This window comes from Crocodylus porosus, unplaced genomic scaffold (assembly GCF_001723895.1).
Source record: "Crocodylus porosus isolate Cpor-Errol unplaced genomic scaffold, CroPor_comp1, whole genome shotgun sequence".
NCBI classification, from domain to species: domain Eukaryota; kingdom Metazoa; phylum Chordata; order Crocodylia; family Crocodylidae; genus Crocodylus; species Crocodylus porosus.
In genome coordinates this window covers 57,081,767-57,097,990 of record NW_017728947.1, presented here as the reverse complement: position 1 = coordinate 57,097,990, position 16,224 = coordinate 57,081,767, and the positions used below count along the sequence as shown (strand labels likewise).

General features: G+C 41.0%; 1 protein-coding gene across 2 annotated transcripts in view; it reads left to right on the top strand.

The window, feature by feature from the left end:
- The first annotated feature begins 12,149 nt into the window (after window positions 1–12,149).
- Window positions 12,150–16,224, top strand: part of PAK6 (p21 (RAC1) activated kinase 6) — a 60,119-nt gene continuing 56,044 nt past the window's right edge. Inside the window, exon 1 of one of the 2 annotated variants that reach the window (XM_019552268.1) lies at window positions 12,150–12,482. The gene's annotated coding sequence lies outside the window, so the exon portion shown is untranslated. The remainder of the gene's footprint in view (window positions 12,483–16,224) is intronic. The other variant, XM_019552271.1, reaches the window with a different exon arrangement.

Here is a 16,224-nt window from a genome sequence, read left to right as displayed (position 1 = left end):
TTTTATATGCACTGGGAAACCAAAAAATTCATGTGACTCACTTTATTGCGATATTCGCTTTATTGCGGTGGTCTGGAACCAAACCCGCAATATCTCCGAGGTATGCCTGTAGAAAAGATTTTTTTAAAATAATGAAAATAACAGGGGAAATCATCTTGAAACCTCTCTAATAAAATGTTAACTTTTAAGCATGTGCTGAGAGGATTAAAATGGGTCTTTGCAAAGACAGCCTGCAGCATTCTCAGAAACAATGGTATATTGATAATGCTTTACATCCCAAAAACCTCTTTTAAAAATCTTGTCAGCTGCAGCACAGTTAGTACTTGTTAGTTAGTTATTCAAAAGGTTGTATATGTCAAGTATATAATACCACTTGGGTTTATTTGTGATAAATGATCTAGCTACCTAAACTCAGATGTATTTTACGTACTTTAGTGTTGGAGACCTTCATACAGTTTAGGAATATGACACACTTGAAAGAGGTAATAAAGCAATTCAGCAGCAGAAATATTCAGCTATTTTTTGTGATGCATTCTCAGGTATGGCTATGCTTGGTGTTGTGGAGTAAGTGGGATTAGTTAGTAGAAAAAATTTAGAATTGGTTAAGAAAGCAGCTTAGTGCCAGTCTACCTGTCTTATTTAAATCACAGCCTCAAGTGATGCATAAAAGAAGCCATTTTATGAAGACGGTGCATAATCCAAGACACATATTTACAACCCCTTTTATTGAATGATATAATTTTATGCACCCTTGTTTACAACCTGCAAACATGCATATAACTCCAGTAATTGATTTAATAAAAAAATCAAAGCAATACATTTCAGAAATAGACAAGATGGTTAGATTAGACTATAAAAGAAGCTGAAGTGTGTATGTGTATACAAAGGAGATCAGAGAGATCATTTTAAGCCAAAAACAGAAGATGAAAACATTAATTGTTCTGTTACATCTCAATTGTGCAAAGATTAAAGAACCTGCCTAATTTTCATTCAAATGTAATTACAGTATCAAGGTCTTGAGGTTCCCTATTTGGATAAATTTCTGAGGGGTAGTTTCCCATGTTTTTGTAAAAGATGTACTGCTGATGCAAGTAACCTATTTGAGTCTGTGTGGTAAAAAGGTTTCAAACTATTCAATAAAGTGAAATTATTCTAGGTTTCTCTTTCTTATGTTTAATTCAAACAGCTTGTTATTTTACATTGATGTTACACAATGGTATTATTTTCTGCACATTGTGCTTGACACTTGCTTCACCAGTTTGTTGTGTGTGTATAATAGACACACACACACGCACACTTTTTAGTAAAAGCTCAGTCTATTCTTCAGTTACGAGTCATACCTTTTAGATCAGTGAGTCTCAACTAGGGTGCCTTGAGATCTTTTCAAGGGTGCAGCACTATGTTAACGCTGTTAGATATGCAAATGTAACGCTGGTGGTGGTGCTACCCACAGCCACATCCAAATTTTTGGGATCCTGGGGTGCCAATAGTTCTTGGTCTACTCCCACTCCATCTACAAGCTGGGAGCCACCACTCATTGGAGTGCTCTTCCGGGGTCCTCCCCGCACCAGACCACACGCTAAATAACTATTTGCAATAGTTTATTATTTACAAGAATAACTGAGAGATTGACAAATCCAACATTCCATAAATAATAACATATTTTCAATGAGCTCAATAATAATCTATACCAGCAGATAAAGCAAATACTTATCATATAGCAAAAGTAATTATGTTATCAACTTTAACACTCAGGCAACTTATAATAGGTATGTACACTTAATCAGCCAGGTCGCCACAAAATCACTCTGCCCGCAGCAAAGTAAACCACTGTGGCTGCAGTGGAGCCCTAGGGATCAGTACTCTCTCTGCCTCAGAAGAGGTAGCAATGCCGTCATCTGGACAGAAGATGGGAGTGCGTGTTAGGACCTCAGGGGTGACTGCTCTGGAGACCAGGGTTTCTTTCCTTGTTCAGTCTTTCGTAGATACCTCCAATCAGTCGCACCATTCCCCAGACACTTCCCAAGGCAGCTCCCCTGGGTTTGGCATCTGGAGTTCCCCTTCTTGGCTGTACTTTATTGAGCTCTCTGCTGGAGCTCCCACACAGCCATGATTCGCTGCTGCTTTCTCTAGCTCTCCCAGAAAACCTCCTCTAGCAACCCCTGTCCCTGATTCCCTACCAGTGACTCCCTACACCCAGGGATCTTAAGAGTGGGGGCAAGGAACTCATTTGCACAACCCTTGCTCCTTTAATAAAGGATACCAGGGTACTCATTAGCTTGTGGCTCCTCTGCCCTCAGTAGCAGCTCACTTGGTCACAGTTTTTCTGCCATTCATCTTCTCAGAAGCAATTGTCCTGGTAGCAGTCCCCTTCTCAGCACAGCTTCAGCTACCCTCTCCTCAGCTAGTCTCCCCAAGAGTGCAAGCTTTGAGGAAACCCTTCAGCACATTTACACAAGCATGACACAACATTCTACCAAGGAAGCTAAAGAAGGCTGGGTTGGATGAATGGACTGTAAGGCTGTAAGGTGGATAGAAAACTGGCTGGAGCATCAGGCACAAAGAGTAGTACTCAATGGCTCAGTGTCTAGCTGGAAGCCAATAACAAGTGGAGTGACCACGGGGTCAGTCCTGGGACTGGTTTTGTTCAATGTCTTCATCAGTAATCTGGAAGCTGGGTTTGACTGCACCCTCAGCAAGTTTGCGGATGACACCAAGATGGGGAGAGTAGTAGATATGATGGAGGGTAAGGATTCAGAGAGACCCAGACAAATTGGATGATTGGACCAAAGGAAATCTCAAGAAGTTCAGTAAGGCCAAGTGCAAAGTCCTGCACTTAGGACAGAAAAATCCCAGGTACCAGTACAGGCTGGCGACTGACTGGCTAAGCAGCAGCTCTGCAGAAAAGGAACAGTGGATAATAAGCTGAGATGACCCCAGCAAGATGGGCATCAAGATGCTTTTTGAAGATCACCAGGGTGGATGACTGTATCACCTCTGGGGGGGAGCCTGTTCTAAACCCTTGGCACTCAGCTTGTAAAGAAGTTTTTCCTTATGTCTAGCCTGAAGTGATCTTCAATCAGTTTATGCCCATTATTTCTTGTCCTCCCTTGGAGAGCCCTAGTGAATAGATGCTCCCCCAAGCCCTGATGTACACCCCGATATACTTACAGGCTGCAACCAAGTCCCTGCTGAGTCTTCTCTTCTCTAGGCTGAACAATCCCAAGTCCTTCAGCCTCTCCTCACACATCTTGGTCTCCAGGCGTTTAATCATGCATGTGGCCCTTCTTTGGATTTTCGCAAGCTTCTTCACATCCTTCTTGAAGTGCGGCTCTCAGAACTATACAGTCATCCACTGTCGATCTTCAAAAAACATCTTGATGCACATCTTGCTGTGGTCAGATGATACTGTACCTGTGTTGCCAAAAAGGCTAATAGCTGCATTAGTAGGAGCATTGCCAGCAGATTGAGGGAAGTGATTCTTCCCCTCTGTTTGGCACTAATGAGGCCACCTCTATAGAGTATTGTGCCCAATTTTGGGCCCCCCATTACAGAACGGATATGGACAGAATCCAGCGATGAACAACAAAAATGGTTTGGGGGGCTGAGGCACATGGCTTATAAGGAGAGACTGAGAGAACTGGGCTTATTTAGTCTGGAGAAGAGAAGGCTGAGGGGGGCTTAACAGCAGCCTTCAACTACCTGAAGGGTGGTTACAAAGGGGATGGAGCTAGTCATTGGTGGCAGATGACAGACCAAAGAGCAGTGGTTTCAAGTTACAGCAGGGGAAGTTTAGGTTAGATATTAGGAAAAACGCTCTCACTAGCAGGGTAGTAAAGCACTAGATCAGGCCACCTAGCGAGTTTGTGGACTCTCCATCCTTGGAGGCTTTTACAGCCTGGCTAGACAAAGCCTTGGCTCGGATGATCTAGTTGGAGATGGTCCTGCTTTGAGCAGGGGGTTGTACTACATGACCTCCTGAGGTCCTTGCCAACCCTAATGTTCTATGATGATATGATTCACAAGATAAACCCAGAAATTTCACATAGGACTCTACAGCTGTGGTCTTTCTGAGTTCTTTGTAACAGAAAAACTGCTCTATTATTTTTCTGTAGGCAAAAAAAATAGTGAGAACTAAGAGCTGGAATTATCTGAGGGTTGCTTCTAGTCTATCCAGAGTTGTCTTGGCTCAGCAGAGCTTGGGAACAACTGTTTTAGGCTACAGGTGAAAGAACTGAACACAACTTCACTGGTTACATTGTCTCTCTACATTTGGCAAACGACTCAGATTAATAACATTAGATTGCGTTCTTAACTCTGGTGTTCCTGCATTAATATAATTCAGTTTTGGTTCATTAATATCAAGTTATGCTTTCAATAATGTATTTTCATTTCTATTAAAAAGTAAGAATATTTCATAGTAGATTTTACTTTAGAAAAATCAAAGAAAGTAATTCTAAATCTAGGGTTTACATCAAATTGTTTCTCTAGGTTATAACCATATTTATATAATGTTCCTGGTTTGCCTATGCAGGCATCTATAGATTCTCAACCTGTCTTGTGTGCTGCGGCTGATTTCCCAAATAATAAATATTCCAAAATGGCTCTGGGCTAAACTCTTAACTTGTGATGTGTAATGAATGCTCCATGCTATGCACTAGAAAATTCTCTTGTGGTACTTAACATGTCCTAATGCTTAGCAAGGTGATTTTGAGTTATTTGATTGTGGTACAGAGAACTGGAGGTTAGAAACTCATTTAGCCCTGGGCTATGGGCACTGCAGTTACCATGCACACTCTCAGAAAGATTTTCCTGGAAGATTACTAGCGCAAGACTGCAGCTTCTGAAAATGTCCTGTTGTTTCATATGTATTGGTTTATCTCCCTGTAGGTTCTCTCTACTTAATCTATGCTTAGTTAGTCTGAAAAACTGACACCTACATCAGGACACTCTTAGAAATAGGGGTGGTGGCTCTTTACAAATTATTTTCTAATAGAGTATTTAAACAGAGCATATACAGAGACAAAATTATATACAGAGATGGCTGAACACTGATGTTACTCAGCTAGACCAGAAAAATGTCATGTCCCTCTATTTTTGCTTTGTCAATATTTGTTTCCTTCTTTTCTTGGGTCATTAGTTCTGCCTACAGTCATTTAATTATTGATCCTATGACACTTCTGATTGACAGAGTGCAAATGAAAGAAATACTTCTGTGGAAGTGTGACTGTCCAGCAGTCAGACTTAATATATCACCACGGCAAAAGAAATCTTTCAGATCAAATTCAATATATAATAACCCCTTTATGAGAACAACAATAAAAAACTAGGAAAACACATATAAGAAATTAAGCTCATATCCATCACCTTTTGCCCCATACATAATAATATTCAATTTAATCTAATAATATGTTAGGAGGCTTTAATATCTGGGAACATACAGGTATAATGCATTTTCAAATAAACTATATGTATATTTTTTAAAGAAATATAATGTAGGTGAAATTAAAATCCCATTTTTCCAATACCTGCACTTGAGACATTTTTCAATGCATTCTCAAAGAAAGGTAAACCTCAATGGAAATTTGACAGCATTTGAGAAAATACTGGTCACATCTCAGAAACGCGCAGGCCTATTGTCTGTGTTATATAAAGCAATTTCAAATAGCCATAATAGAGAAAAAACACTGTTTATGACAAAGTGGGGTATTGACATTGGATCATAAATAAGTGCTGAAGAATGGGAGAACATCTGGAAGAATGGTCCTCACACATGCATCTGCATGATAATACAAGAAAATTATTTTCAAATTCTCTATCCATTGTATCTCACCCCACTTAAAATTACATGCATTTATGGCAGGGGTTTTCAACCTTATTTAGTCTAAGTATCCCCAGCCCTAGGGGGGAGGGGGTAGCACGCAGCTGATTTATGATTATGATTTATGGTATAGGAACAGGCAAATGTTGGAGGATTCTATCACATATGGATGCATCCCAGAATTAAACTGTTCCGGAAGAAGGTTGGAGATATAGCAAGGGAAATAACAGGATGCAAGTTATCAGATAACTCCATAGGCCATGTCCACACAAGCATGGGTATTTGGTTCCCCAGGAACGACTAGCAGCTGCACACCTTGTACCACCATTAGTTGTCCCTGGGGAACATCTGTGCCATGCTCTCTCTGGCACGTTACCCTGGGTCGGGTAGGGCTGTCCCCAGCAGCCTTACCTGGGGTCCTGGGGGTCTCCTGGGGCTGCAACAGCAATGATCCTGCTGTTTGGAGCCTGGCTAGTAGTTGGTGCCAGCCAGCCAGGCTCTGGTTTTGAGGGGCACGTGCTGCCCCCGCATGCACTGCTCCACTTTTTTTGGGAAATTCGTGGAATTTGCTAAAGAAGAATTTTCTTGTGCCTCCAAACAGAAAATTTGAGAAACTTCTTGAATATTAAAGAAAGTACACGTTCTATAAGCTTACACTTGAGAACAAATTTATAATACAGTTTAAATTTAAAAGTAGAGATAAGTAGAAGATAGTGAATTCTTATGTAGGGATGATGAAACAAAGGCTTAATAGCTATGGAAACATAAAGGAACTTTTGAGAGACTGAAAGCAAGAGGAGAAAAGAACACAAGCCAGTGGGCAATGACTTGGGTTAATGGAGTAGTGTTGATAAAAGTTAAATATCTATCTCTATACTTTAGGGGGTTGGATGCACATTTAAAAGTTAACTTTGTTATATGTTGATTTTATTAATAAATACACTTCAGAATGAGTACTTTTGAACTTATCTTTAGTCTTTTGCTTGGTTTTTCTTTGCGAGCATATACTTACATTTCTAGGGTTTTGCAGTTTGCATACACACATTGATTTTGCTCTTCAGTTTTATAGGATCCCCTATAAGCCAGAACAACACTGTACTTTTGTGTAGGAAAATAATTTAAAGAGTAATTTACCATGTAGGTAGTCCTTTTGATGAGTTCTTTTCTGATAGTGCAGTGAGATGAAGGCTACAACTTGTCTTTCAAATGTACTTAGGCAGTATTCCATTCCCCAGATGGTCCAGATCAATACCTTCAGAAGGGCCATATATTAATATTATATGCTGCTTTGTAGATAGGTATCTTGGGGTTTAGTTCCAAGATTTTCTTGGGCTGTGAAAAGACAAAAAAGGGTGTACAAATGAAGTAGTGAATCGTCTATTTTAAAAAGGAGGATGCAGATGATGGGTAGGGGAAAGATCACTGCATGTGCATTGTACCATGCCATGCCAAGCTCACTGCACATGTGTTGTACCATGCCAGGCTCAGGAATCAAAGGGGGATGTGACCAGATTTCCACATCCCTTCTGGATCCATCCCTGTCACTTTATCCAGCTCCTCCAGGGGCACCATATATTGCTCCTTCTATTCAGATTCACAATAGCATATGCCCTATTCTTTCTCAAATGTTAGAAAATTCCTGGAATGACTACAGCAGCAACCTTTGTATCAAATTTAACAATGCAGATAAAGGCTAAAGGGAACCTGTTTTGCCCTAGAGGACAGACCCTTAGAGACAGCTAGTGAAGGCAACCATGAAGACAGTCACTTACAGGCTTAAATATGTGAAAGTATGTAATAGAAGTATTTGGTCTTTATAGGGCTGTGATTCTCAACTAGGGTGTTGTACCATTGTGGAGTACCTTGAGATCCTTTCAGAAGTGCCATGGAGTGCCACACAGTAGTAGTGCTCTTAGGTATGCAAATATAATTCAGAAGATAAACTCAGAGATTTCAAATAGGAATTCATATTCTCATCTTTTTTAGTTATTTGCAACAGAAGAATTGCTTTATTATTTTCCTGTAGTCAGAAAAGGAGTGAAGACTAAGAGCTAGCATCTTCCAAAGGGTATCTTGGGCCAAAAAAAAATTGAAAACCACTGTTATAGGGTTTTAAAAAGAAATAGCCTTCCCAATAAAATATTTTTATCTGATGAGCCAGAAAATGAGGAAGAATCTACCACTACCCTTGGTAAGTTAGTCCAATAGTTAATTACCTTCAGTGCTAAGAAAAAAGGGGAGTTGCCTACTTTGAGTGTTTGCCTATGATGAAATATTAGTGTACTTATGTCCTGTGTGCCAGGATTAGAACATTTGTTTTACTTCTGTCTGATCAATTAAAGAGTCCACAGTTAAAATTCTGTTTACTGTGTAGGTATGTAGATGGATTAAGTCATGTTTTAATCTTTCCTACAATAGGTCAAACCAACGGTGCTCAACTTCTGGCCCATGGGCCAGATCCGGCCCCTGGTACCCTGTCATCCAACACACAGGGCTCCTCACAGGTCCATGTGGAGCCTTGCTGGACCATGGTTCTTCCCACTAGAACAGGCATTTGGAGTGGTGCAGACCTTATTGTGGTACACAGGACCAGGCAGAGGTGGTATGAGGTCTCTGGGACTTGGTCCTGGTGGGTAGAGCTGGTGCAGGTCCCTTGGAGCTTAATCCTGCGGGATGGAGGTGGTATGAGGTTCCAGGGCCTGATTCTAGTGACAGGGTCCAATCCAGCTTGTGGACTGGCCCTGCATCCCTCATCTGGCCCATGGGGCCAACAGGTTGAGTGCCACTGGGTTAAACAGCTTGAACTCCTGTCATCTCGCTTTATATCATCAAAAACCAAAAAGGCATATCATCAAAACCTTTAATTGTACATGCAGCTTTTCTCCAAACCATCTACCATTTATCAACATCTTTCTTAAACTGTAGACAACAAAACAGGACACAGCATTCCAGTAGCAGTCATTCCCATGTTAAATAAAGGTAATAAAACCTCCGCAGTCTTACTGGATATTTCTCTTGATACTTCATATGCTGAAAGTGCTGTTGTTTCATATCCTGCTGCAGAGTTATGGGAAAGGTAATGTTTGGAAAGTTGCCCTAATGCCTCTAACATTTGTAGTCCAGTTAAGTTCTTTATTAAAGGAGAGGCAGTAAGTCCAATAGATAAGTCACTGGATTACATGTGGAAGACTCAGGCTCTTCTGTCAGCTCTGTTCCTGCCTTTCTATGTAACACTAGGTAAGTCACTAAACTTCTCGGGTTTCCTGCATATAAAATTAAAGTAAATATATTTATCCACCTTTTGAAGTGCTTTGACTTCTATAGATAAAAAATACTAGGAAACAGCAATTAATACATTTCGCCTGCTAGCTTCTGAACACTTCTGGCACCTTAATTTCTATATAGCTCTTAATTCTATAGAGTGTTAGGGTGAAATGCATTAAATGATGCTTCACATGCTTTGCTTGTAATTCTATAGTCAAAACCCAGGGAAGAGCTGGGAGTGGGGGGTAGTATGGTCAAATTCATACGTAGAAGTTCTTTCTCATGTGAATTTAGACGTTTAGGATTTTAATGACTGATGTGGGAGACTGGAGAAGCAGAGATATTCTGTGTCGAATTTTCTTTCTGAGTTGGAATATTACTGCTGCACTCATCATATACAATAAAAAACTCTTTTCCTTAATATCCAAGTTCCTATCTGCTTTGAGTAGCTATTATTCAAGCTTGAAGCTTGAAGTTAAGACTTGGAGCCCCATCCTTCTGGATATCCTGGCTTAGACATCATCCAGTTTAGGAATCTCACCATACTGTCACCTCTTAGTCTCACAGGAGATTACATCTTTATTGTTTTCTTTGTGTATGCAAATTGCTATCTTGATGCCATCTTCTCTTCTCTTCTCTGGACTATACCCCTTGAACCTTTCCACCCATTGTAAATGTACATTAGAATAGCCTCTGTATATATTAAAATCACTTATCTTTTTTTCTCCCCTGTGTCCCGGTATTAAAAAAAAATCATAGAGTCACTTAAACCTAGAGTTCATTAGGCTAACATGGTTATAACATGCCAGTTTCTGAAGCCAGTAACACAAAAGGGAGTGATATGCCTAGCATTATGTCTGGCCACTTTGACTTCACAGCCCAAATAATCAAATATCTATTTACAGACAAGTCAACTGCAGAAGGCCAAAGCAAAGCTGGAATTTATGTCTTAGGAACCAAAGTGAGACATGTTAAATAATGTGCCATTATGTCATATTGTTCTGTTGTTCAGGCTCCTGATTGTGTTGCTTTAATTGTTTTAATGGCATAAAGCTTTATTTTAATATTTGATGATATTACCTTTCACCTTTAGGGTAGGTGGGGAGTCACTTGATAAATGAAAGTGCTATAAGGAGCCCATGACACTTGCATAAAAGGTATCTATCACAGTGTCCTTGTCAAAAATTTCCCCTTGCTTCACTACTGTGTAATGGGTTATTTAGCTACAGCCCCTCACCCCAGGGATAGCTGCATTTCAGCAGTAATGTATGACTCCTTCAGGGTGAAGACTGCTGTAAAAATATGTTATCTGACTCCTATTTAGGCTTTTACTCGAAAGCAGCTCTCAGTTGGAAAGCAGAGTCCAGCTATAGGGAATGAAAATCTGAAACCTAACAGTATTTAGTAGCTTCAGAGACTTGAAGCATTTTCTGACAAGAAAATTCATTCCTGAGACTTGCTGACAGGATCATGTAGTATGGAACTGCTGCCTGTCCTTCCTCCTCCAACCCAGTGCAAAAAGAGAAAGGAAAAAAAAAAGGAAAGGAAAAAAGAGCTCTTTATAAATAGCTCTGTTCCTGTCGTATTTGTAAATTCAGTGCTTTTTGTGTCAGTGACATCACCCTCCTCTCCATGGCAACTCGCTACGATTTCAAAATTGCCTGGCACTATTTGAGAAACTTAATGCTGCAGATGAACACGTTGATTCAGGATGATTTAATTGAGAAATAAAACAGCGCAGGGGGTGGCAGGGGAGGAGGTGGGAACCATGAGGAAATGGGTTGCTGTCAGCTCTAATTCTCTGGAAAGCTTGTGTCTGTGATGAGTGCATTTTAAACCTACTTGCCCAGTCTCTCTCCTTTTTCTAACTATTCTATCAAGAGGAGGAGGTGGGTGGGCATTTTATTCTTTTATCTCCACTATGCTGGGGGAGAAGCACTACAGGTGATTAGGTAGGAGGATCAAGACTGACTCAATCCTGAGCTATTTTCTCTCTCCTTTTTTTTGTTAGTTTTTACCTTTTGTCCATTAGCTTGTATTTTTATCCTGGTCCCAATGAGATGATAAAGAAATATCAAAGCCTGCTGCTATTACTGTTTGTGAAAACATGTGCCTGTGGTTATACAGGTAAAGAACTAAAACTGAATCCTAATGGGAAGACAATTGACAGTTCTCGCTTGGCAGCAACATTTGATATTAAAAATAGCTTTTGTTCTATGAGTCTTGTCCAGAAGATGTTAATTGACATGACCTGGGAGCAAGCAGGAAACAGTTGTCAGTCTGTTTGTGAGAATACATAATTCCCCCACTAGCAAATTGGCTGGTTTTAACTTGATTGCTAAACAAACACCTGTAGCTAGGTCATTTACCTGGATCATTGTTTACAAAATTGGATTTTGTTGGGTTTGATCTGGGTTTCTGATGGTGGAATTGTAATGTGTTCAGCTGAAATATGTACACGGATCTGCAGCTGATGCAAATTGATGTTTCTTTGTACTTTAGAGGCACAGGGGTGATATAAACCAGCTGGTGATCTGGCTACACTATTTAAGTCCTGAGATAGTACCAAAAGCCTGCATTATAAATGAAGACTACCAAGTCCATTGCTGAAATTCAGCATCCAGAAAATGTTGCACATCATATTTTAAAAAGTGTAGAGAGTTGTAGTCACATTCTCTTTTCAAATGAGCTCACACTTCTCATTTTTCCACTCTGCAAAGCAGGCAGTCCTGTAACTAGATCTGAGAAGTGCGAGGCTGAGTTGTGTTTGTTAACTCTCCCACCTGGAGTGGACTGCAAGGCAGTCATCGTGTAACGTCATGGCTCGGCTAAGGGAAACGCATGTGTATTCTTTATACATTGGAATCCCTGCAAAAATGTCACTCTGCATATAATCCTATCCTCTCTGCCCAGATCACAGCATCAGTCCAGAATAAATACGGTCCTTGAGTAACATCTTATGCCTGCAATACAAACCTTGATAAGAGTGAATACCCACCTTGGGATCAAATCAGTTTTAGCTGCAAGACTGTAATAGAATTTGTCACTAAAGTCTCATTCTCTAAATGTGAGGGTACTGTAACTTCTTTGTATTCTTCTAAACCTCTGCTTATTGCCAGAGAGAGGGGGCGTCTGGCACTTTTGTATACTCCTCCACAGCAGCTGGCATCAGGCTAGTGCCGGTGAGTAAGCAGCTGGCAGGATGATGTGTGTTTGCGCGTGTGTGTGAGGCACTGAACCAGGATCTTGCCGAAGAAGCTTTAAGATAAAATTGTGGAGAATTTTTGCCTGAAGCAAGGGATGTTTCCCACATCTAAGGCAAGCAGCAGCCTGCAGTCTGGGAGAAGCAGGGTCTGAGGTCACTCCAAAAGTGGTGAGTCTCACAGATCTTCTCAAGGTAAGATCCCTATGCCACTCAACAGGATCCCCAAGGTCCCCCCCTATGAAGGCTGAGTGTAATGCTATGATTTTTAAGCTTGGGAAGGATTAGAAGATCACAGTATTGAGAAATTTGTGCCCTTGGCTGGCACTCCCTTTTCAGGCTGGAAATTTAAATCGACCAATGGGAACCAATCTCCTCAGTTGTGAAGCCACAAACAGAGGGAGGGGGAAGAGGAAAGGCTTTTAACCCTAGAAAGTCCCCCTCTAGCTTGGACATGCAACAATTGTGAATGATTGGTGAGGCTCCTAGTTCAAATGCGTAGATACTAGTGTGATGGCACTATAGGACCTCAAGGACAGACAGGTAGGCTTGTGACTCAGAGACAGTAAAGCTCTTTAAATAGAGATCAGTTCAGTTTGTTAATAGCATTTAGTATTTTAAAGAATTCTAGGGCACTTAAGGGTTGTTTGGTAGAATAAAGAATGAAAACAGTCCCAGTCTTAAAGATCTTGCTGGCTTTGTGATACTTATAGTAAGGGTTTCTGATTTGAGAATATCACCTGAAAAAACGCTTCCGAAAACAAGTTTGAGAACAGGCTTTTCTAATGCATGCATTCAAATTAAATCTTACCTACCAGTTCTAGCTGGCAGCTAATACTAAAGATCTCTGTTCAAGCAGTATTGGAGTATTAGAGGATGTTTGTCAATGCATCTTGAAGAACTAAAGTAATTCTATCTCACTGTCTAATACATGTCATGAAAGTATCTTCTTTCTTAGCCTTAAAGCTGAAAACTTTCACAACAGAAGACAGGATGGGAAATTTATGATTTTGGCTTTGGAAGATGGTTGATTACCGTCTACATAAATTTTATAATCTTTGCTTAAATTGTGCATTTTGCTGTACTTCTATAAAGGTGCCAAGGCTATTCACCTGGTCTCTGAAAAGATAGCAAAGTACATGTCATTCTCTTTTTTTTTTCTGTGCCTTAATTAATCTAATATCAGCAACAGTTCCTGTTTCACTTAAGTCTCATTTCAGATGAGTAAAATGTGTCCATATGATCAAAAGCATCTCAAACACAAGGAAATTCATATAGGCAGAATGCAGTAGATAGAGTTGGTATGGAGGAAAAAAATCTCAAAAGGGATGTCTTGCAAAAAAGCCTCGTAGTCAGCCTCATGGCTAACATCATGTACTTTTTACTTTGCCATCTCCCAACCCTATATTATGTGGCCTGTGCATAGAGCTGTTGCATTAGGGAGCTTGAGCAATTGAATGATAATTGTGCCCAGATTTCAGGCAGGGAGTCAAAACCAAGGAGGGGATGTGCTATCAGCAAACATGGCTTAATTTGATGCTGTTTTCTACAGTACCTGGCAACACCAGCTGTGCAGTTAATGCCATTTGGAAGCTGATGCTGGCTAGTTTGATTTTACTTTGTTGGGATCCATTAATTACTGCCAAGTTTAGAGTTAAAAGAAGTGTATTTTACTGGCACTGAGACCTCCTAAAGCATTAATCTAGGACTGTTTCCAAGTATTCTTTTTCCTTGAAGACTGGTTAGAGATAAACCATTTTTTGATTTAGATCCAGAATGATGCCATAAGGAGGGAGATTTGGAAAAGGCAGAAACATTCATAGTACCTTTATTCTGGATGCACTATGAAGAGCTAAGGGCAATCTGCCTTGATGATCTTTTTATTTATTCTTAATGTCCTGTTCAGCAGTAAATTCTGAGCAGATGGGTGCAGCAGCAGTAAGCTAGTGGCAACAGGGCAGGGGAACAAGGGCAACTGCAGACCAGGCATAGGTGGGCAGGGTACAGAGGAGCAATGAAGAGTGGGCAGGGGACAGTAACAACAGTATTCAGTAGGTGGATCAGCAGGGATAAGCAGCAGGCTGCCTGCAGGTGGGTGTTCTAGAAATGTGGACATTACCATGTGCAATATTGCATGACATCAGTTAAACTTGCTGGAATTCTGAATAATTTATTTTGAATATTATGTCATATTCTATGTGATATTTCCCTTGCTTTGTCATACTGTCTCTACATGTTTGTCTGTGGTATAATTTTTGAGCTCTTGGCAGGTTCTGAACTTCCCGTAGGTGCTAGAATGAGTAGAACCAGGCTTCTAGGGAATACAAATTGTGTCATTAGTAGAAGGTGTTCTTAATTAAATACTAACCATCCTCCTCAATTAAAACTTCCACAGAAAACTAGGTACTTGGTAGTAAAATAAATAATAGCAGGTCATGAGTAATACCTCTCAAAGGAGTATTGGAGACAAAATTACACTAATGTAATAAAATATGTGTGCAGTGGCTTAGAGCAGTGATTCTTTACCAAGGCTCTGTGAGATCTTTTGAAGGGTGCCACACAATGTTAAAGTTAGCGGTGTATACACCTGCACATGATTCAACTCAGATATTTCAAATAGGAATCCTTAATGTCAATGATATTCTGGCCTTTTGTTGCCCTTCTGAGTTCTTTGAAACAGAATTACTTTATTATTTTTCAAGGGGTGCCATGAGTCTAAAAAGTTTGTAAACTGCTGCCTTGAAGGTGCAATAATGGAATTGGGAGTTTTTCAGGGCTAGGTTCAATCATGGTTAAAGCCAAAGTGACTGAACTCCATTTCAACCTCATGGCTTTTTGGTGATTTCAGACCATTTTTGCTACCCCAAACAGCACTCCACGTAGCAATATCAGCTGAGAGGCTGAAGACTGAATGGGCCACACAGAGTGAGCTGCTACTTTTGTCCTAGCAGTAGTCCTAACAGCCCAGATTTAAGATACGTTGGTGAAGGAACACGGAGGCTGGTACTACCGTTGTTCAGTCTGCACATACGGTGTGGATAAATGAAGTTTTCAGGACCAGATGGTGGATTGACTAAGCAAACACACATGGTCTAACTTGAGATTGCGGGGTGGTATTATGATCCCTTTTCTTTTTCCTTGTCCCCTTCCAATCCTGGGGCCACTGTTCTGGTCTCTGGCATAATGTAGAAAAGCCTCCATGGTCCAGTGTCCTCCTTCAGGTTCATTTTCAGATCCTTATTGACCAGAATACCCACTGTCGCTAGGTGGACAAGTGGATAAGGAGACAGAGGTAGTTAGCCGTGTTAGTCAGAAGTCAGGCAGAAGGCAGGGTAGAGACCAGCATTTCCTTTAAGCTGTGCAGCATGCACAGCCATGCAGGTGCACCTGACAGCGCAGCAAGACTGTGCCTACGCAAATGTGCACAACACACAGCTTAGAGGGCATGCTTGTAGAGATGCACCTAATAAGCTAACTAAAATAAAGATGCATAAGTTTTTGTGAGCCCAAGCTCACTTCATCATAAGGGAAGAGCAGTCACCCAGGTCTGACCGCTCACATAGGTTCCTAGCCAGAGTGCAGGACCTTCATCTAACCCAGGAGGTGCACAGCCCCACCAGGGGAGACGCCTTGTTGGACCTGGTGCTGGCCACGGGAGATGACCTGGTGAGGGGGCTGCGGGTGCTTGACCACCTGGGTGACAGTCATCATTGCCTGCTGGAATTCACCATCCAGTGCAAGGTGGCAAAGGCCTGCAGCAAGGCAGCAGCCCTAGATTTCAGGAGGGCAAACTTCAATGTGCTAAGAAGAATAGCTAGGGAAGCACTGAGGTCCCAGAGGGGAGGGGAGCCAGGTGTCCAAGGAGAGTGGTCGCTCCTCAAGGAGACGATCCTCCAAGCCCAAAGGGAGGTAATCCCAACAACGATCAAAGGGAGCA